Source organism: Phalacrocorax carbo, chromosome 10 (genome assembly GCF_963921805.1).
Source record: "Phalacrocorax carbo chromosome 10, bPhaCar2.1, whole genome shotgun sequence".
Taxonomy (NCBI): Eukaryota; Metazoa; Chordata; class Aves; order Suliformes; family Phalacrocoracidae; genus Phalacrocorax; species Phalacrocorax carbo.
In genome coordinates, this window is record NC_087522.1 from 22,072,679 (window position 1) to 22,078,678 (window position 6,000).

Genomic DNA, 6,000 nt, shown 5'->3' on the forward strand with positions numbered 1-6,000 from the left:
ATCCCCATTTGATCATTTGCTCCTGAATACCTGAACATTGGCTGCATTAAAAATGTATACATTCACATTTTGCCCCAGCGTGAAAAGTATAGCTTTTTTCCTTGTTAACATTCTGTTTATTTTTTCAGTCACTAGAGTTGATCAGCAGAAGACTCCTGAAGGGCTACAGTTGGAGACTATTCAGAAACAGAAGTTATGCAAAACGTTGTGAAGTGCTTATTGAGCAGCGTCATGATGGAAACACATGCCGTTTGTGCACTGGGAGCTGCTGTAGCTGCCAAGGAGCTTCTACACGGAATGCAAGTTGCTGGCATGCAGCTACAAAAATTTAAATTATTCCTTGAGCAACCGCCTCCTTCAGGGACCTACATATCGCACAAGGATTTCTTGGTTTAAATGCTTAAATCACACTAAAGGGAACATGTGATTCAAAGCACAAACAACTCCCATCTGACAGATAGCTCTGTGCCACAGTATTCCAATTATTAGGGGAGGTCCTAATGATGATATTTCCTTACACTAGCAGAACATCCCTCCTATTTACAAATTGCCCAGTGACAACTCTTCCATTTGAAGCTGACTCATGAGCCTTGGTTTGCCTGTGCCAGAATTTGCTAGCTTTTTGGGCACGCATTGCAAAACCTCACCACCAGAGCTCCTGCCTCCCTCATCCCCCTGTTTCATATGACGAACACCCAGAAGTGGTTATTTCTTCCTTGATGTCACTTCGAATATAACTGACTGCACTGGAGACAATAATATTTATGACATAACATTTTATCATAAACTGTAATTTACTGCAATCAATACAAAGATTTTCGCAATGCCTCAGAAAAAAATTTTTAAAAATCAGTTGGGTTTTTTTTAAGAAAAAGTGAAACAATAAAAACCAAATCAGCCCTTTTCCCTAATACAAGTCTCTTCAACATCCTCATTCCTATCAGTAGGTTAAAAACTGGCTGCTAAATGTTTACCTGAGCCCAAGGGAAAACAAGGTAAGTTTTCTTGAGTAGAAACTCAATAATTGCTAAGCCTATAGAAAACATCCAACACTGTGGAAACAGAACCACAACTAGACAGACTCCCATTCTGATTCATGATTGCCTTCTCACATGCCTGAACACGCACACACTGCTGCTACCACCTTCACCACCGTGGCCATTTCCAAAGAACAGCTGCAGATCCTACATCAGGGGCAACTTCAGGGATTGCCTGGCAGTTTTGACAGAACAGCATCATGGGAGTGATGCCAAACTTGAAAATATCTCCTGCAGTTCTACAGCTACCACTTACCGGTGACAATAAGAATGCTAACGCAAAAGCGTGAATTAGTATCTGGAACAAGGATGTAAGCTCTCGGAAGGCCTGTACCGTGCTACAGCCCTCATCAGTTCATATCACTGCTACTCTCATGTGCCTGGATGGGTTAAAGGCTAGCAGGGATATGCCTGCCTTTTGCTAATACCCACACAAATATACATCTATGACTAAGTCCACAGGACAACGACTCACGGACATGAAAGTTACCTACTCCTTTGCATACAAGCCCAAAGAATCCTGGCCTAAAACATTTTCTCCCACCCCACAGGCTGTGAAAAGCAGAAGACTTAGCACAGGGAATTACTATTTGTATCATTACCAGAAATTATTCCAGGAATCTTTAAACACTGTTTCTGTTTTACCCTGGAAGAAAGTTTGACATTAGAACACCTGGTATACCATAAATTTACAAGTCAGTCAAGACATGAACAATTCAAAGAAAAATGTACAAATAGAACGTCATAGTAATGCATAGATTAGCATTTCTCTGCTTATTTGACATTGAAATGTTTTAATAAACTTCTAGAAGGAGCATCATGAAAGTAAGTTTACCAAGTGATAGGCCTAGTGTTGTGGTTAATTAGCCACTTGCTAAAAAAAAAAAAAAGAAGAAACCAACCCCCCCCAAAAAAAAAAAACCAAAACAAAAAAACCCCAAAGCCAAACAAACGTAAACTTCTTCAGCACATCACCAAGTCCTTAATTAACAAAGCTACATACATTTTACATGAGGCATTTAATTGACAACCTGAGGAAACTACCAGCAAGATCATTGGTATGTTCAACTAAAATACATTCTAGTTGAACACCAAGAAATTTTAAAGCAGCTTTCCATTTTTATAGTACTTTCCATCACAGTTCTAAAACACTTTACAAGCCTTCATAGCATTTAAGACATCAGCAATGATGGTTAAAGATGACATTTCTAGAAAATTGTTTTTAATCTTAGAAAGGCCAATTCCTGAGTACCAGATCTGAAATCTTTTGGATCTGATATTTCATGAATTCCAAGTAATTCCAGAACTAAACTGATAAAAATTACAGGTAACCAGCATCTCTGAAAAACAAAGCTTAGGTTTTTCCTACAACCGTAGCTGTGGAAAGTTTCACAACCTTAGTGGTGATACCTTAGTTGTATCCACAAGAACCTTGGCATAATTTTGATGGTCTTTCAAAGTCTTAGTTAAAAGACTGGCTACTATAGTGTCAGTGGCACACTCTCAATGCCTTGTCCTATCCCTCAGCCAAGGCTGCCTGCAAGATCATCCAGCAAGATGCAACTCTTCAACTAAAGTTGAAATAGCATGTTTCAAAACTTATGCCTAGTCTAGCATTCCTTTCAGCCTCTTATTTTTTGTGGCCTGACACAGAAACTCTCCCCAATGCTCTTTTCTCCATTTCCAAGCAAGCTAGCTGAACTGCAGTTGCTTCATTTTACATAAGCAGTTTTCTCACACAAGCAATTAGACCAGAGCAAGAATTACATTAAACCTGCAGGACTGTTCACAAACCTGACCGATTTTCACCTGCTGCATAATCACTTTGGAAACCTGAACCCACAGATTCAATGAACTTTCAATTTCTCCCGTGATTTCAGGAACTATTGGTGGTGTTTCTGCTATTTCAAGTCTGTGACTTCTACGATCAGCCTTGCCCCACTTCCCCTTTCCCTGCCCCACCTAATTCTTCAGTGAAGTCAGAGGGGAACGTGGCAGTTCAGTGCAGAATACGTTCTCTTTTTAGCATTTGCAATGCAAAACTAGGTTTTGTTCAGTACAGAAATCTTGCACAATAGCCTGTGTATACGTATTCGTTCCAACAATGCTGTCCTATGCAATCACTCTGTAATTACACACAGTCATAAAGCTGCTGCTGTTGCTGCTTGGAACTGCAGTCTCGCCCTCTAGAACAACCTAATACCAGTCTCCGCATTTGGACATTGCTTTTCCCTCTTCCCCTCCCTTAACTGCTTACTGCTTGCTCCAGTATATATGGCCTTTGCTCTGCACTCAAAACACGTCGACAGGACAAAATCAAATTATTTAGCGTATTATGAAAAAGAATCTGTTTTAAAGGAGATGCCCGGTCAATCTCTGTTGAGTAAAGAGACTATTTCTTTAATTTTGCAGGCTGCAACCACACAAGACTTCACAAACCAAAAATAAATCCTGCTTACGCCTGTTTAAAAAAAAAAAAACAACAAAACACACAAACAAAAAACCCCCAAAACAACCACTTGGGTATTATATAAGATACTCACATACGTGCGTGGGTGTATTGCCAGCTTTTCCTGGTAAACTGCAAAGAATCAGTCCTTTGCAGTTGCTGCCAGAGAAAAAGCTGTACATTTGAGAGTACGGGGTTTTCAGAAATTATCTAATAAACTCCTCCCCACCCCCCTCCACCGCGTAAATCCCAGCAGAGAAATCCAGCCCTTGCAAAGCCGGGCTCACGGGCCGCAGCACACCGCGCTCGCTCGCAGCACACGCGGAGCTGCCCCTGCCCCAGCACGCCGCCAGCGAGAAGCCAAAAAACACTCCACCCTAAAAAACCCAAAGAACAACCCCAAAACCACGCAACTTCAAACCAACACCACCCCCACCCCACCCCCCACCCCACCCGCAGGCAGCTGACCCGGACGCAGACAGATCCTTAAGGCGCTGCTGCAGCCGGGCAGCGGGAAGGTAACCCTCCACAGCCCTCCTACGGATTTTCAGTAAATCAGGGGAAAAGAGCTCAGCAGCCGAGCCCGGCCCCCCGTAGCCGCTGCCCCGGCTGCGCGGTGCGGAGCCCGCCGCGCCCCTCACCTCCACGGGTGGCAGTGGTACTCCTCCTGCACCCAGCACCCACGAACAAAGCACACGCACCCTCAAAAAAGCCTCAGGAAAGACACCCCCCCCCCTCCAAAATGGCAGGAAAACGGAAGCAAATCGTGCGAAAAAAAAAATAAAATAAATAAACCCGCCGAAAAAAAAGCAGGAAAAGGTCCTTGCTTACCTGGGCTGCGAGGCACGGCGGGGGGCCGCAGAGCGGCGATTAGCAAAGCCGTGGGGGGAGGAGGAGGAGGAGGGGTAAAATAACCAACCCAAACTTTGTTTCTTTCTCTCCGGGACTCAGGGAAAGCGTCACTTCCTAGTGTGGTAAGCGGGGAGGCTCCCGGGCCCGGGCTCCTCAACTCCTCCTCCTCCCGCCTTCCTCCTCCTCCCGCCGACCCGAAGCATCTCTTCCTGGCACCGGCCTGGCCGGCCCGCCTCCCCGCCCCTTTTTCAGAGTCGTTGGCTTGACCTTCAATGCCGGGCTTTGGCTGCTGTTTGCAGGGCGGGAGGGGAATTCCCCACCGAGGCCGGGGCGGGGTGAGAGTTTGCAGCACTGATTTGGAAGCCGAGTCCTGCGAAATACCGCCGCGTTCGACACCTGGTGGGACCCGCTGGTTTGATGCCCCGAGTTCCACACTGGCCTCCCCGGCCTGATCAGGCTGCGAGGCCCTTCTCTCTGCAGACAAAAAAAACCAACCCCAAACTAAGCAATTTTTGTTTTTAAGGAACCACTTGCATCAGAAGGAAACGTGTTTTCCTCTTTGCTCCTTTTGGTACCCTTTTTTCCTCACAGCTTTTTCTGGGAAAAAAAAAAGTGGAAAAACAGGGAAAGAAAAAAGGATTTATACCCAATACAAATCCTCAGGTCACCTCTATACTGCTGGCTGTTTGACCAAACACCTGAAATTTGCTTTCACAAGAACACTGAAATTTACTTCTCCAAGAATACATGCTGCTGAGGTTCCTAAAAACGTTCAACTCGTCTACTGGAATATGGCCTCCTCTGTTGCCTTGGCCTGAGAATAAAAAAAACCCACAGTGTGCTGGTAAATGCAGGCACGCTGCTCCTCTTAAGGCAGGAAATAAGCTGCTTTGTCATTGCTCCCCCTGTAGACTGCTCTAGTACTCAAGTTCGTTCGTAACCAACAAAACTTTCAGAATATAAAATAACATTTAGACAGCGTTCACAGCTTAGGCACTCATTCAGTGAAACATGGCAAGCAGCACGAAAACGTCAAATATTTTTCCCCCAACATGCACACTGCCACGGGTTTACCTTCATCCAGGCTCAGATCACCCAGCGCACACAGTAGCATAGCTTTTTTTCAGACCAGCAGGGCAGTTTCCCTTCCAGCACATATTGCTTTACAGAGTGAAACACAGAAGTAGTTTTTGCACTGCTCGCTCTAGTTTGCATTTCTTTCACAATTGTTCTTGGCTTCTGTGCAGAACTTTTTACCAGCTCAAGACGCATGGAAACAGAAGCCCAGAGAAGTGACTTACTCATGACTACAGAACACATCTGGTGCACAACCAGGTTTCTCTGACTAGTCCCACGTCAGTAGTAATCTAATTACCACACCCAATTTTTTTCCTGTCATGGTGCAGAGAATAACAGTGAGACACATGGAGCTGAAGAGCAAAACAGTAGCCACGTGTACTGCTGGTCAAGTTTTTTTTTGTTCACAACCAAAGGTGTCATTTGATGCAACGCTGTCTCAGCAGGACACTCAAGGAAAACTTTATACTACCATTAACCCATTTGCTCTTCTAAACTACTGAATAGACCAGAGCAATAGGTCAATAACTATTTAAATCAACACAGAAGGAATATTCACAGCTGTTTACAAATTACCTCGTATAT

The 6,000-nt window shown here is 44.4% G+C and overlaps 1 protein-coding gene across 5 annotated transcripts in view; it reads right to left on the bottom strand.

Moving 5' to 3' along the window:
• MIDEAS (mitotic deacetylase associated SANT domain protein) overlaps positions 1-4,576 on the bottom strand; it is a 61,914-nt gene extending 57,338 nt beyond the window's left edge. For 4 of the 5 annotated variants that reach the window (XR_010374709.1, XM_064462412.1, XM_064462409.1 and 1 more), the window contains exon 1: positions 4,318-4,575. The gene's annotated coding sequence lies outside the window, so the exon portion shown is untranslated. Of the gene's footprint in view, positions 1-4,317 lie in introns of all 5 variants that reach the window. The other variant, XM_064462413.1, reaches the window with a different exon arrangement.
• Positions 4,577-6,000: the final 1,424 nt, after the last annotated feature.